General features: G+C 39.3%; 1 protein-coding gene and 1 pseudogene across 2 annotated transcripts in view; one reads left to right on the top strand and one right to left on the bottom strand.

Annotated features, from left to right (window-relative positions):
- Positions 1 to 3422: 3422 nt before the first annotated feature.
- On the bottom strand, positions 3423 to 3965 carry LOC309828224 (mitochondrial inner membrane protease subunit 1-like; annotated as a pseudogene). The gene has a single exon. The product of its transcript is annotated as a mitochondrial inner membrane protease subunit 1-like (transcript).
- Positions 3966 to 8654: 4689 nt separating this feature from the next.
- The window catches only part of BICRAL (BICRA like chromatin remodeling complex associated protein), a 44480-nt gene continuing 35742 nt past the window's right edge, over positions 8655 to 17392 (top strand). The window contains exon 1 of the mRNA XM_082663576.1: positions 8655 to 8755. The gene's annotated coding sequence lies outside the window, so the exon portion shown is untranslated. The remainder of the gene's footprint in view (positions 8756 to 17392) is intronic.

Here is a 17392-nt window from a genome sequence, read left to right as displayed (position 1 = left end):
GGATTTTTTTTAAAAATGAAAGGCAGGGCTTCCCTGGTGGCGCAGTGGTTGAGAGTCCGCCTGCCAATGCAGGGGATACGGGTCGTGTCCCGGTTTGGGAAGATCCCACATGCCGCGGAGCGGCTGGGCCCGTGAGCCATGGCCGCTGAGCCTGCGCATCCGGAGCCTGTGCTCCGCAACGGGAGAGGCCACAGCAGTGAGAGGCCCGCGTACCACAAAAAAAAGAAAAAAAAATGAAAGGCAAAATCATTTTACTCAAAGTCTTAAAAGATAAGGAGGTCCCAGGATTTTTTTTAAAAATGAAAGGCAAAATCATTTTACTCAAAGCCTTAAAAGATAAGGAGGTATTCTCAGTTGACCACTTGGAGATGGGCGGGAAGATCTTTTGTCTTCTAAGTAAAGGGACAAGTGCAAAGCCAAAGAATAGAAAAAGTGGCATGATAAGTTTGGGGGACATCAAATGGTCAAGATGGCGAAGAAACAAGCGTTCCATATAGGGGAGGGTGAGGTGGGTTAAGGTACAAAATGAGGCCAGAGCCTATTGTAATGGGCCAGAATTTTAAGTTCGCTAATGCCGAAAAGCCATGCAGTCTAAAAGTTGCTTGGCCTTAGGATGGGAGAATTCATTGTACTCTTGTAGCACTTTATACTGTTTTTGTTTAAATTTGGGCTCTGCTTTAGTTGGGTACAGAAGATAGGTATAATGAAGCTAATCACACAGAACAGTGGCTGATCAATGTCAAAAGACATGGTTGGTGCTTTTAGAATTCTCGGTAGAAAATCCAAAAGACAGCCCAAGGTTGTCAGAGAAAGACTCAGAGAGGTAGATTCAAACTAAGTTTTGAATAACGGATGGAATTTCAGTAGATGTAGGAGAGAAAGAAGAGCATTTCAGATAAAATTGTCACCTGAACCAGGGCAGATGCTGGGAAAGTGTGCATTGTGTTTGGGGGCTAGGAGAGTGGCAGTTTGGCTAGAATAGTGTGCAGGGGAATAGTGGGAAGTAACTTTAGCACCACTGTATGTTCTAGGTTTAAATATAATTCTTTGTTTTCCACTTTAGATTGCTCTCCCATAGGAATAACCTGGTGTCCAAAGTAAGCATGCTTTCTTGGAAAACTGAAGTAAGTTTCAAGAAAAAGGGAATAAGCACACTTTCCCTGGTATGCCTGATCCTGTTGCAGGTCTTGCCATCATGTGACCAACATATTGGAAAGGGTGATAAGTTCATTTCAAAAAATGTTCATTGACCACAGTGCGATACCGCCTCGCACCTGTTAGAATGGCTATCATCAAAAAGACAAGAGATGACAAGTGTTGGCAAGGATATGGACAAAAGGGAGCCCTTGTGCACTGTTGGTGGGAATGTAAATTGATGCAGCCACTATGGAAAACAGTATGGAGGGTCCTCAAAAAATTAGAAATAGAGCTACCATATGATCCAGTAACCCCACTTCTATATGTATATTTGAAGGAAATTAAATCACTATCTTGAAGAGATATCTGCACCCTCAGATTCATTGCAGCATTATTCACAATAGCCAAGATATGGAAACCACCTAAATGTCTGTTGTTGGATGAATGGATAAAGAAATTGTTATATATAAATACAAATATATAGATAGTTGGATATATACATACGTACAGTGGAATAGTATTCAACCATAAAAAAGAAGGAAATCCTGCTGTTTGTGACTAAATGGATGAAACAGAAGCTAAGTGAAATAAGTTGGACAAAGATAGACAGATACTGTATGATCTCATTTATATGTGGAATCTAAAAAATTGAACTTGTAGAAGCAGAGTAGATTGGTAGTTGCCAGGGACTGGGGGGTGGGGGAAATGGGGAGATGTTGGTCAAAGGGTACAAACTTTCAGTTATAAGATGAATAATTTCTGGGGATCTAATGTATAACATGGTGACTATAGTTACCAATACTATATTGTATACCTGGAATTTCTTGAGAGAGTAGATTTTAAATGTACTCACTACACCAAAAAAAAAAAAAAATTAACTATATGAGGGGATGGATGTGTTTGTGGTAATCATTTCACAATATAGATATATATCAAATCATCAAATTGTACACCTTAAACTTAAACAATCTTATTTGTCAATTATATCTCAATAAAACTGGCGGGCATGTTCATTGAGCTCCTGTCACGTGCCAGACACTATTCTGAGGTTCATCGGTGAACAGACAAACCTCTGCCCTGGTGGAGCTGACATCGTAATGTAAATATGAATAAATACAGTACAGAGAGGAAGGGAGAAATAAATTATTTGAGGGGAAGTAGTGGAAAGGGACTGGTACTGAAGGTGGTTGAGAGTGATGAATCCTCAAATAAAGTTTCTCCTACAGCATTTCCTTTAGTCAGATTACCAAGAAGCTACCTTTCCCCTGAGTTTGGAAAGTTGGCAGCCTAGATTTGGGTCTCTGAGCTGACCAGAGGCCATTGTTTGCAGGTCCCATCTGCCTGCAGTTGGGGACAGTTTCCCCAGTTTGCCTGAAATGTGCCCAAGTGTGTGCTGTAACATGGGGGGAGAAAGAGTGACCAACCTCAGGGGGTCAGGGAGAAAACCCCATAGTAACCCCAGATTGCTGGTGAATCAGAATCTCTGGAGGGGGCAGGGGAGACGGATTTCCCTGTTTTTAATAACTAACTCCAGTCCATATTATTATTATTATTATATTTCATTTTATTTATTTATTTGCCATGTCACGCAGCTTGCAGAATCTTAGTTCCCCAACCAGGATTCGAACCCATGCCCTTGGCAGTGAAAGCGTGGAGTCCTAACACTGGACCACCAGGGAATTCCCCAGTCCATATTATTTTGAAGCAAATCCCAGACATTGTATTACTTCATTCATACCTATTTCAGTATGGGATCTCTAAAAGATATGAGTTATTTTTAAAAATGTAACCCAAGTTTCATTGTTACACCTTAAAATTTTTTTTTTCTTTTTTGCGGTACGCGGGCCTCTCACTGCTGTGGCCTCTCCCGTTGCGGAGCACAGGCTCCGGACGCGCAGGCTCAGCGGCCATGGCTCACGGGCCCAGCCGCTCCGCGGCATGTGGGATCCTCCTGGACCAGGGCACGAACCCGCGTCCCCTGCATAGGCAGGTGGACTCTCAACCACTGCGCCACCAGGGAAACCCTTAAAAAAAATTTTAACAGAATGTAATAGCAAATTTTCAATGCTGATGGACTTTGGGAAATTATAAATTTCTTTTTCAGGATTAAAGTAGAATTATGTGAGTTTTTAAGGCAAGGCCTTTGGGAACACAATATTTGCATAAAATGCAGCTGCCCTACATTTATTTATTTATTTATTTATTTATTTAGAATAGCAAATAGTTTATTAGCAAGTACGTGGTTTTAGTGACAATAATAAATTCACTTGAACAGAAGACAGTAATCAAATCAAAAGAATAAATGCTTGCCAATCAGAAAATCTGTGGCCATTAGGGCTGTCATGTAGAAATCCAAAATCATTGAGTCCAAATCTTAATGAAGATACATCCTCTTATTAGTCCATATGGAACAGGTCCACAGTACCTGGAATCTGTAGAATTCTATAGATTATCACCTTCTAACCAAACATGACCCGTTGGCACATAACTGTGCTTTTAAATAAACCTGATGGACTATTGATAAGAATTTTGTCTCCTTCCAAACCAATTACTCTTTTACAAATATTTGATTTTGGATCACTCGGGCTTTTTGCAATCACAGTGTCACCTCTTTGGATACCATAAAAATGTCGACTAAAATTTTCTGCAAAGACAATATCTGAATTCTGAATTTTAAGCTCTATTGATGGTTCAGAACACATGACAACACCACCAGAGTATTCAAAAACACAATGAGTTATACAGCCAGACTGAATAATATAACCAACAAGCCGAAAGGTTTTTCCTGGAACACCACGAAGCATGGTTCTATGCAGACTCTGCCACCATTGGCCATATGTCTTTTCAACAATACATTCAATTTTTACGGTAGTTGCAGGGCTTCCAGAAAAAAACATCTAAAGCATGTCTCAAAACATATATAGGTGATCCATGGTTTCAAGATTCCTCTAGCCCCAAAGAACCCTGGAAGGCTCTCGCCCAGCACTCAGGTGGCTCTTTCTCCACAGCTGCCCTACATCTAAACCCGGGATATTTATTAAGTATTTATTATACCTGTTTATGTGCTATTTGCTGGGGATATGAAGATGAATATGACAAGATTCCTACTTTTGATGGTAGCACTGTAATATGTTTTTTACTGTAAGCTTCTAGAAGGTAGTCTGTTAGTAACATTTAGATTTGAAGTCAGTCTTTTAGTCCACTATACTTGAGCCATAACTTAATACCCAGAGTTCTTTACCACCACTAGCTGTGCAGTGGGAGAGAGTAGGCAGTTAAGTGCATCCTTCCACGCTGCAGGGCTTTGTTACTTCCAGAGTTGGGTATCTCTTGAACCACCTCAAAGACTTTTGAGACCCAACCCACAGTCTCTTTTGATGCCATCCTTTGTTTAGACCTCCTCTACCCAGCCTGGCACAGCATTGGCAGTTGAGATTAAAGGAGGATAAAGAGAGACCTGGAAATGTTTTCCCCAGGACCATCTTTGCATCAGTCAGACAATGCATACACAGGTCTTCTGTCAGTAGATTCCCATTAGATCTCAAGATTTTGAGAGGCTTTTAGTAAACATGTTAAGCAGAAATTTTATCAGCCCTGAAAATTTTCAGCATGTGTGTTTCTGGCTGGTTTTAAAATCTGTTGATGTTTCTCCAACTTGAGAACTCAGACCACCCAAGATTACTTCTGCAAATCCCAGTTTGAGAAACACCAATCTGTGTACGATTAATGGTTCTATAGTCAGTAAACTTAGGATCGTTAGCACTATGTTGGAATTTATCTTAAAGAAGTTTGATATATTCATCACTGTTCTCTTGCTAAAATAATCATGAATGTCTTGCTTTCTGTGGATCCTTGTGTTTCCATGTTCAGTTTGACCACCATTAAAGGTCATTCCTTTACAGCACACAACAAATCACTGAGTTCTGGAGTTGGATAAGTTAAATGATTTTCAAACTTTTTTCTCCCAGTTAAGAGTTCTATCACTGAGTTAAAGGGGAGAAGTGGAGCATTACAGTGCCTCTACCACCAACCTTTAGGCCTCCAAGACAGCTCCTGGACCCCTCAGAGAATCCTAGGTCCCCGGGGATCAAAGTTTTTAAATCACTGATGTGGCTATTAATTTCATTTAAAGATGAGAAAACAGGCCCTGAGAGATTGGAATTTGTCAGTAATCACAAGCCTAGTCAATGTCAGTATCCAGAACAAGCCCTTTCCAAATTCCGTGTCCCACCCGCCCCGACCTGTACATGTCCCCAGCCCCTGTAAAGCCTGGCCAGACTTCTTCCTGACCCCCCAAGGTTGGTCACTCTTTCCCGCCATGTTCTAGTGCATTGTTTAGCCAGCTGGATTGCTTAATATATTAGGTTTGTTTCTATTCCACCTCATTCCAAGTTGGAATTAAAGCAGCTTTAAGGCCTGGAATTTTTTTTTTTTGATTCCTAAGTTTTTCTCCTAATAATGTTCTTAGTTTTTTCCACCTTTCTTCCTTGCTGTTAGTATGCTCTAGCTAGTTACAAAAAGAATGAAGGTCTTGGTTGAATAACAAAGGAAAAACTCAGAGCCCATCTTGTTGAGTTTGACAGCTTCTTTTTCTTACAAATGGGCATAATTGTGAAAATATACTAGTGTTTTCTCCTAGTAAAATGTCATATTATTTCACAAAAAAAAATGACCAGCGACTTCACCTGAAAAAGCTTGGGAACCCCCGCCAAAAGCTCTAGCACTTCTTACCTTGCGTTGTGATGAATTGTTGCATCTCTCTCCCCAAAGAAAGGGAGTTCCTTACAATCAGGAACTGTGCCAGGAAGTTTGACACAGCCTTGCAATTACAAAATTTAACAGTCCGGGGACTTTCCTGGTGGTCCAGTGGTTAAGACTCTATGCTTGCACTGCAGGGGGCACAAGTTTGATCCCTGGTTGGTGAACTAAGATTCCGTGTGCTGCACGGTGCAGCCAAAAAATAATAAAAATAAAATTTAACAGTCCATAACAGTGACAATATAGTAAAAGGAATAAGATGAAAATACTTTATATCTTAGATGACGTAAACAGTTACTTGCCCTGGGTAAGTGACTGTTTTATGGTGTAACTTTTTCATCATGACACTTATCAGAATATTGTTTGCTTAAACATAATAATTTACTTCTTGGCCTTGCTTTTACAGTCCTACAAAAATGTTAAGGGTATTTACATTTATTATTGCATTTTATGTCATACTCATTTGATATTCCCAGTCCTTAACAGAGGACCTGGCACATAGTGGGTGCTAAATGTTGTCTAAATGCTTATTCTTTTCAACCACTGAACAAGTTCATTAAAGGTAGTAATTAGTGAAGCGGCTTTCCCCATTCCCTAAGCTATTCTTCAGGGTAGAAAACAGAAGGAGGCAGGGGATAAAACTACAATTTACTGTCCTCCCTTTCTCCTTTCCTCCTTTGAGGATGCTCTGATTCTATAATTCATGCTAATGAACTCATATAAGCTGTTCTTACCTCCTAAAGTGATTTCTTCCAAAACCTTAAAAATCGCTATAGGACCAAGATGCAATGACAGGGATTGGATTGACCTTCCTGCATAAAACAGTTAAAAATTAGATTAAATATATTAAACAATGGTTTTTAGACATTGAATATCAGGCAGCACAGGACAGGGATTCATGAGAAATAGAAAACAGATAAGGTAAGCCCTGTAACTGCCCCAGCTTCTGTCTGGGGAGTTTTCAGGCCATAGCGCAGGGAAGGGGAATCCAGATGGAGTCTAGTAATCTTCCTGAGTTGAGCTGATGCAGCTGGGGGGTAAAAGTGGCTAAAACTCATTGGGCAGAGCACCAGAGGAGAGAGCTACATGAAGATAAAACCCTGGAGAGCTGCAGAGAGTCTCTCTTGAGTCTTCAGCTGGTAACCTGATCGGTACATGTGTGTGGGGAAACTACCCAAGTCATGGGAAAGAATCAACCAAAAACATTATAGGAAATAACACTTGGAGCTCACACAGGGCAGAGAAGAGTTTGTGTTCCCACCTGCAAGACTGCAAAAATCCTTGTAATTCATGGGACATCAAGTGAAGTACTCGGAAGGGTATTGCCTCACTATAGGGCAAAATTAGCCCTAGACTAAAGACTGACAAAGCTTAAAAGCAGACCTCAAGAGAATCAAACCATTTACACGTAACTTAATTGTGTCCTAGACAAAGTTCAAAAGTATCTATAGGAATACAAAAATATCCAGTACTCAATAATGTAAAATCAGCAATGTCTGGAATCCAATAAAAAAGTACCAGGCATACAAAGAAGGAGAAAAATACCACCCACTATGAGGAGGACAAAAATCAATCAGTAGAAAAAGACCCAGAAATGATATAAATGATAGAATTAGTAGAGAAGGACATTAAAAAGCTGTCACTATTCTGCATAATTTCAAGAAGGTAGAGGAAAGATTGAACATATTAAATAAAGAAATGGAAGATATTAAAAAAAACCCAACTTCTAGAGATGAAAACTACAATGTTTGAAAATAAAAAATACATTGGATGCAATTAACAAGCAGATTAGACACTGCAGAAGAAAAAATTAGTGTGCTTGAAGACATAGCAATAGAAACTATCCTAAATGAAAGCCAGAGAGATAAAAGGACACTTAAAAAAATTTTTTTTAAAGAGCACCAGTGAACTGTGGAACCACTTCAAGCAGCATAATCGTAGGTAATTGGAGTCCCTGAAGGAGGGGTAGGGACACAAAATATATGAAGGAATGGCTGAAATTGTTCTAAATTGGAGGAAAACTATAAACCTACAGATCCTAGAAGTTTAATGAACCCCAAGCACAAGAAGCATGAAGAAAATGATGCCAAGGCATATCAGAATCAGATTGCTTAAAACCAGTGATAAAGAGAAAAAGTTTAAAGCATTGGAGTGGGGGTGGGGTGGGGAGGGGAGACCTATCATGTACAAAAAGACAAAAGTAAGAATGACAGCAGAATTCTATTTGGAAACAATGCAAGCAAGAAACAGTGTAGCAATATCTTTAAAGATCCAAAAGAGAAGAAAAAACTCAGTCTAGAACTATATGTCCCATGAAACACATTTCAAAAATGAAGGCAGAATAAACACTTTTTTTAAAGACATACGAAAACTGAAAGAATTCATCACCAGATCTGTACTATAAAAATATTAAAAGAAATCCTCCAGGGGCTTCCCTCGTGGTACAGTGGTTAAGAATCCCCCTGCCAATGCAGGGGACAAGGGTTTGAGCCCTGGCCTGGGAAGATCCCACATGCTGCGGAGCAGCTAAACCCATGCACCACAACTACTGAGCCTGTGTTCTAGAGCCCACAAGCCACAACTACTGAGCCCGCGTGCTACAACTACTGAAGCCCTCATGCCTAGAGCCCGTGCTCTGCAGCAAAGAGAAGCTACCGCAGTGGGAAGCCCATGCACCACAACGAAGGGTAACTCCCGCTTGCCACAACTAGAGAAAGCCCGCACACAGCAACGAAGACCCAACCCAGCCAAAAATAAATAAATTAATTAATTTTTTTAAAAAAAGAAATCCTTCAGAAGGGAGAAAATGATACCAGATGAAAATTGGATTTACTCAAAGGAACGAACAGCACTGGAACTGGTAAATATGTGGGTAAAAATAAAAGTGACTACAGCTCGTTATACCTTGAATAGCTCAGGCACAGATCACATGAGAACACTGCAACCATTCCACAGCTCATGATTGCTTAAATAAAGTTTCCCAATGATCCCTCTGCTAGCCTCAGCACCTTTTAAAGGTAAATTTGTTTGTAAATGATTGGGAAATTATGGCATATACTGATGCTATACCAAATTAGTGCAAATAAAGCAAATGTCAGTAATTTTTTGTATGTTGGTAAGATAGCCTATTATATTGACTCTTGGTGATCTTTTAAAGTTTTAGCTTCCTAGTCATTTTCACTATGTAATGTTTTTGGAAGAAGAAAAAGAACAGAGAGGCATATAAGGAAGAGAAGAGAATCATTCGTTATAGCAGTCACATACCAAATTTCATTTTGTGAAGTATTTGAAATCCTGTGTATGACTTTAAAAATTTTCTTCTACTGCTGCTAGATTATAATATCTTAAATCAGTAGAATTGATTTGCTTAGCTAGCTTTCCTGAAATAGCTGTTCTTGAAACCAATACATTTCTTGATATGAGAGCTCAGACTGTTCCCACTGTATGAAAAACATTTTAAATAGCCTGTCATCTTCCTTTTTATCCCTGTCTTAGAGGTCTTTAAAATCTTTCTGTGATCTTAATGAAAATCAGACTGTCTGGAAGATATTTCTTACAGATAGCTGATGTAGATTATTCTTGAGGCCACTAGGCTGCTTGAAAATTTTCCAGGTATTTGATCTCTGGTATGCTTACCTAGAGTGAGACTGATTTGAGATTCTTGTGTTTCATGGGTCTCCCCCATCCTCTTTGTTTTATTAATTGTATTTGGTGTGGGGGGCACCGTGTGGCTTGCAGGACCTTAGTTCTCCAACCAGGAATCAAACCCTGGGCCCCAGGCAGTGAAAACCCAGAATCCTAACCACTGGACTGCCAGGAAATTCCCATATTAATTGTATTTATTTCTTAAAATAAGCCTTTCACACATGTGGCATAACATTCAAGAGGTACAAAAGGACATATAAGTGAAGTGTATACCTTCCTCTGTGTTTCCAGCCACCCAGATTCCCTCACAGAAGCAGCTGGTGTTGCTGGTTATTTGTGCCTCATTTCAGGGTCTGAATATTTACAAACACATGTATATATTCTGCCTCCACTCAGCACTTGGGAGCATAAATCATGATTCATGCACACTGGAATATTACACAGCCGTTAAAAATAATGAGACAGACAGTTCTGCAGCCTGTGGAACGAAAAGCACATTCACAGAAAGATAGACAAAATGAAAAGGCAGAGGACTATGTACCAGATGAAGGAAAAAGATAAAACCCCAGAAAAACAACTAACTGAAGTGGAGATAGGCAACCTTCCAGGAAAAGAATTCAGAATAATGACAGTGAAGATGATGCAGGACCTCAAAAGAATAGAGGCAAAGATCAAGAAGATGCAATAAATGCTTAACAAACACCTAGAAGAATTAAAGAACAAACAAACAGAGATGAACAATACAATAACTGAAATGAAAAATACACTAGAAGGAATCAATAGCAGAATAACTGAGGCAGAAGAACGGATAGGTGACATGGAAGACAGAGTGGTGGAATTCACTGCCACAGAACAGAATAAAGAAAAAAAGAATTAAAAGAAATGAAGACAGCCTAAGAGACCTCTGGGACAACATTAAACACAACAACATTCGCATTATAGGGGTCCCAGAAGGAGAAGAGAGAGAGAAAGGACCCAAGAAAATATTTGAAGAGATTATAGTCGAAGACTTCCCTAACATGGGAAAGCAAATAGCCATCCAAGTCCAGGAAGCGCAGAGAGTCCCAGGCAGAATAAACCCAAGGAGAAACACGCCGAGACACATAGTAATCAAACTGACAAAAATTAAAGACAAAGAAAAATTATTCAAAGCAACAAGGGAAAAATGACAAATAACGTACAAGGGAACTCCCATAAGGTTAACAGCTGATTTCTCAGCAGAAACTCTACAAGCCAGAAGGGAGTGGCATGATATATTTAAAGTGATGAAAGGGAAGAACTTACAACCAAGATTACTCTACCTGGCAAGGATCTCATTCAGATTTGATGGAGAAACTAAAAGCTTTACAGACAAGCAAAAGCCGAGAGAATTAAGCACCACCAAACCAGCTGTACAGCAAATGCTAAAGTAACTTCTCTAAGTGGGAAACACAAGAGGAGAAAAGGACCTACAAAAACAAACCCATAACAATTAAGAAAATGGTCATAGGAACATACATATCAATAATTACCTTAAACGTGAATAGATTAAATGCTCCAACCAAAAGACACAGGCTCTCTGAATGGATACAAAAACAAGACCCGTATATATGCTGTCTACAAGAGACCCACTTCAGACCTAGGGACACATACAGACTGAAAGTGAGGGGATGGAAAAAGACATTCCATGCAAATGGAAATCAAAAGAAAGCTGGGGGCTTCCCTGGTGGCGCAGTGGTTGGGAGTCCGCCTGCCGATGCGGGGGACATGGGTTCGTGCCCCGGTCCGGGAGGATCCCACATGCTGCGGAGCGGCTGGGCCCGTGAGCCGTGGCCGCTGAGCCTGCGCGTCCGGAGCCTGTGCTTCACAGCGGGAGAGGCCACAACAGTGAGAGGCCCACATACCGCAAAAAAAAAAAAAGAAAGCTGGAGTAGCAATACTCATATCAGAGAAAATAGACTTTAAAATAAAGAATGTCACAAGAGACAAGGAAGGACACTACATAATGATCAAGGGATCAATCCAAGAAGAAGATACAGCAATTATAAATATATACGCACCCAACATAGGAGCACCTCAATACATAAGGCAACTGCTAACAACTAAAAAGAGGAAATTGACAGTAACACAATAATGGCGGGGGAATTTAACACCTCACTTACACCAATGGACAGATCATCCAGACAGAAAATTAATAAGGAAACACAAGCTTTAAATGGCACAATAGACCAGTTAGATTTTATTGATATTTATAGGACATTCCATCCAAAAACAACAGATTATACTTTCCTCTCAAGTGCGCACGGAACATTCTCCAGGATAGATTACATCTTGGGTCCCAAATCAAGCCTCAGTAAATTTAAGAAATATGAAATCATATCAAGCATCTTTTCTGACCACAACACTATGAGATTAGAAATAAATTACAGGGGAAAAAACGTAAAAAACACAAACACATGGAGGCTAAACAATACGTTACTAAATAACCAAGAGATCACTGAAGAAATCAAAGAGGAAATCAAAAAATACTTAGAGACAAATGACGATGAAAACACTACGATCCAAAACCTATGGGATGCAGCAAAAGCAGTTCTAAGAGGGAAGTTTATAGCTATACAAGCCTACCTCAAGAAACAAGAAAAATCTCAAATAAACAATCTAACCTTACACCTAAACAAACTAGAGAAAGAAGAACAAACAAAACCCAAAGTTAGTAGAAGGAAAGAAATCATAAAGATCAGAGCAGAAATAAATGAAATAGAAACAAAGAAAACAATAGCAAAGATCAATAAAACTAAAAGCTGGTTCTTTGAGAAGATAAACAAAATTGATAAACCATTAGGCAGACTCATCAAGAAAAAGAGGGAGAGGACTCAAATCAATACAATTAGAAATGAAAAAGGAGAAGTTACAACAGACACCGTAGAAATACAAAGCATCCTAAGAGACTACTACAAGCAACTCTATGCCAATAAAACAGACAACCTGGAAGAAATGGACAAATTCTTAGAAAGATATAACCTTCCAGGACTGAACCAGGAAGAAATAGAAAATATGAACAGACCAATCACGAGTAATGAAATTGAAACTGTGATAAAAAATCTTCCAACAAACAAAGTCCAGGACCAGAAGACTTCACAGGTGAATTCTAGCAAACATTTATAGAAGAGCTAACACCCATCCTTCTCAAACTCTTCCCAAAAATTGCAGAGGAAGGAACACTCCCAAACTCATTCTATGAGGCCACCATCACCCTGATACCAAAACCAGACAAAGATACTACAAAAAAAGAAAATTACAGACCAATATCACTGATGAAAATAGATGCAAAAATCCTCAACAAAATACCAGCAAACAGAATCCAACAACACATTAAAAGGATCATACACCATGATCAAGTGGGATTTATCCCAGGGATGCAAGGATTCTTCAATATACGCAAATCAATCAATGTGATATTCCATATTAACAAATTGAAGGATAAAAACCATATGATCATCTCAATAGATGCAGAAAAAGCTTTTGACAAAATTCAACACCCATTTATGATAAAAACTCTCCAGAAAGTGGGCATAGAGGGAACCTACCTCAACATAATAAAGGCCATATATGACAAACCCACAGCAAACATCATTCTCAATGGTGAAAAACTGAAAGCATTTCCTCTAAGATCAGGAACAAGACAAGGATGTCCACTCTCACCACTATTATTCAGCATAGTTTTGGACGTCCTAGCCACAGCAATCAGAGAAGAAAAAGAAATAAAAGGAATACAAACTGGAAAAGAACAAGTAAAACTGTCTCTGTTTGCAGATGACATGGTACTATACATAGAGAATCCTAAAAATGCCACCAGAAAACTACTAGAGCTAATCAATGAATTTGGTAAAGTTGCAGGATACAAAATTAATGCACAGAAATCTCTTGTATCCCTCTACACTAATGATGAAAAATCTGAAAGAGAAATTAAGGAAACATTCCCATTTACCACTGCAATAAAAAGAATAAAATACCTAGGAATAAACCTACCTAGGGAAACAAAAGACCTGTATGCAGAAAACTGTAAGACACTGATGAAAGAAATTAAAGATGATACCAACAGATGGAGAGCTATACCATGTTCTTGGATTGGAAGAATCAATATTGTGAAAATGACTATACTACCCAAAGCAATCTACAGATTCAATGCAATCCCTATCAAACTACCAATGGCATTTTTTACAGAGCTAGAACAAAAAATCTTAAAATTTGTATGGAGACACAAAAGACCCCGAATAGCCAAAGCAGTCTTGAGGGTAAAAAACGGAGCTGGAGGAATCAGACTCCCTGACTTCAGACTATACTACAAAGCTACAGTAATCAAGACAGTATGGTACTGGCACAAAAACAGAAACATAAATCAATAGAACAAGATAGAAAGCCCAGAGATAAACCCACACACCTGTGGTCAACTAAGCTATGACAAAGAAGGCAAGGATGTACAATGGAGAAAAGACAGTCTCTTTAATAAGTGATGCTGGGAAAACTGGACGGCTACATGTAAAAGAATGAAATTAGAACACTCCCTAACACCATACACAAAAATAAACTCAGAATGGATTCAAGACCTAAATGTAAGACTGGACACTATAAAACTCTTAAAGGAAAACATAGGAGGAACACCCTTTGACATAAATCACAGCAAGATCTTTTTTGATCCACCTCCTAGAGTAATGGAAATAAAAACAGAAATAAACAAATGGGACCTAATGAAACTTAAAAGCTTTTGCACAGCAAAGGAAAACATAAACAAGACAAAAAGACAACCCTCAGAATGAGAGAAAATATTCACAACCGAATCAATGGACAAAGGATTAATCTCCAAAATATATAAACAGCTCATGCAGCTCAGTATTAAAGAAAGAAACAACCCAATCCTAAAATGGGCAGAAGACCTAAACAGACATTTCTCCAAAGAAGACATACAGATGGCCAAGAAGCACATGAAAAGCTGCTCAACATCACTAATTATTACAGAAATGCAAATCAAAACTACAATGAGGTATCACCTCACACCAGTTAGAATGGGCATCATCAGAAAATCTAAAAACAACAAATGCTGCAGAGGGTGTGGAGAAAAGGGAACCCTCTTGCACTGTTGTTGGGAATGTAAATTGATATAGCCACTGTGGAGAACAGTATGGAGGTTCCTTTAAAAAACTAAAAATAGAATTACCATATGATCCAGCAATCCCACTACTGGGCATATACCCAGAGAAAACCATAATTCAAAAAGGCACATGCACCCTAGTGTTCATTGCAGCACTATTTACAATAGCCAGGTCATGGAAGCAACCGAAATGCCTCTCGACAGATGAATGGATAAAGAAGTTGTGGTACATATATACAGTGGAATATTACTCAGCCATAAAAAGGAATGAAATTGGGTCATTTGTAGAGATGTGGATGGATCTAGAGACTGTCATACCGAGTGAAGTAAGTCAGAAAGAGAAAAACAAATATCGTATATTAATGCATATATGTGGAACCTAGAAAAGTGGTACAGATGAACTGGTTTGCAGGGCAGAAATAGAGACACAGATGTAGAAAACAAACATATGGACACCAAGGGGGGGAAAGTGGCGGGGGTGGAGGGTGGTGGTGGGATGAATTGGGAGATTGGGATTGACATGTATACACTAATATGTATAAAACAGATAACTAATAAGAACCTGCAGTGTAAAAAATAAAATACAAAGAAAAATGAGGCATATTTATACAGACTGACTTAGAAAGATATATGATCAAAGGAACAAGAAAGGTACACACCTCTTTCATTATGGACATAGAGTTTTTAAAAATGCTTTAAATAGAATTTAAATACCATAAAATGTACCCTGTAAAGTGTACAATTCAGTGGTTTAATTACACAACATTTCCATCACCTTAAGAAGAAACCCCCTACCCCTGACATCGAGGTTTTTAGTCTTTTGCTAAAACCAATCATGCTGCACTGGAGATGCTTATACACATATCATTTCACACATGTAGGAGAATATCTGCGGGACGAGTACCTGCAAATATTTGCTAGGTGAAGTGATGTGTGCCCTTAAAACTTTGAAAGCGACTGCTAAATTGCCCTCTCCAGAGCTCACGTGAGTTTACACTCTCACTACCAGGGTATAAAAGTCCCTATTTCCCATTTCCTGACTAGCATAGTCCTTAACCAAACTTCTTTATCTTTGCCAATCTGACAAATAATAGTATCTCATTGTAACGTTAATTTCATTTCTCTTATTCTAAGTGAGGGTGATTACTTTTACATGTTTAGGAGCTACTTGTCTTTCCTTTTTTTATGAACTGATTTTTCATACCCTTTGATTTTCTGCAGGGTAGCTGACTTTTTAAAAATAGGAATTATGTATTAAGGAGAAAAGCTGTTTGTGATATGAATTGAAAGTATTTTCCCGTCCTATGTTTTTTGGGGGTTTTTTAGTCTTTGACTTTATTCATGTTTTTTTTTTTCTTTTATCATGCAGAATTTAAAAATGTTTTGTCATCACATTTGGCAATCTTCTTTTATGACTTCTGCGTCTTGTGACATACTTAGCCTTTCCCTACTCCAAGATTATAAAAACAAAATTCTCCCATATGTTATTCTAGTACTTGAAGCTCTCCTCCTCCCTCCCATTTAACTCTTAGATCCACCTGGAATTTATTTTTGTGTAAGATGTGAGGTACGGCTCCACCTTCTTTTCTCTAGAAGGCTAACATCTTTCCCCCACTGATTGGAAATGTCACTTTCATAGTGCCTCTTGACTAAGAATAGTAAGAGCCATTTTAAATATTAGATTTAACTTTTTGAGAGTGGTAGTCAGGTGTCTGGGGCAGTGATTTCTGATCTCTTGGGGTGCCTATGAGGATTCTGTAAGAACTGCAATCCCCTTCTCTCCCTGACAAATTCTACTGCTGTAAACTGCTCTTACTTAGGGGATGTGTCTTGCTCAAGTGTGCTGAACCAAGAAGTAGTTTTTAACCCCTTAGAGGGGGGACTTAACTTTCACACAGCCTTATAGGTTTCACCTGTGGCCAGAGGCCCATCTAGTGAATCCAGGGTTGTTACTTTAATGAGAAAAGAGCCTCAACAAGAGTCCAGAAGTAATGGGCGAATCTTTTCCAAAAAAACTAAGCTCTTCACTTTTGAGTCCATTTCTGATCCTCAGGCTGTCTTCCCACTTTAGAATCGTAGTCAATTTCTACAGTTTTACTTTGGTAGATTTGCTTTGGTGGGCCGTGTGTCCTCCTGGGAAAGGACTACTGGCTCGGGCTGTAATAGGACTGTGTTTTGGCACCCTGTAGAGCTGGGCATGTAGGGATAAGAGTCATCTCTTCTAATTTGAAACTGTTTATAGTCAGAAAAGAGTGCGGCCCTTTAAAAAGCAGAATTCTTGGGGTACCCCTGAGGATAAAGGCTCGTAGAGTTCTACCCAAGGAGGCCTGGAGGAGGAGGTCTGTCTGTTAGGACTGATGCCCCCGAGTAGGGCAGATGTCCCCCAGGAGCGTTTCGTCAAGCATTTGAGCGGTCTGCTTGGTTTGCTGTGGGGGATGTGCAATGGCTTTTAATTTCATTCAGTATTGTAAAATTGTTCTTTTATTTGGGCTACTCAAGGAGTAGCTTGTCACTTTGAGCTTTGGGGTAACAAATGTTCTCTGTGCTTGAAAGTCCCAGTGGCAGTGACACCTCCTCGGAGGAGTGACTGACGCTGCCTCCCTCCCTCAGTGTGTGTTAACCCTTGGGCATCTCATCCACTGGAGGAGCTGGGTACAGGTGTAAAGCAGTGAGGGAAGTGGGAGAGGCATGAAAGTGTTCTGCTTTGGTGTAAGCTATTTTTCA

The sequence above is a fragment of the Grampus griseus genome, assembly GCF_964374135.1.
Source record: "Grampus griseus genome assembly, chromosome: 10".
NCBI lineage: Eukaryota > Metazoa > Chordata > Mammalia > Artiodactyla > Delphinidae > Grampus > Grampus griseus.
Note: the sequence above shows the minus strand (reverse complement) of the source record. Positions and strands in the feature narration are given on the sequence as shown.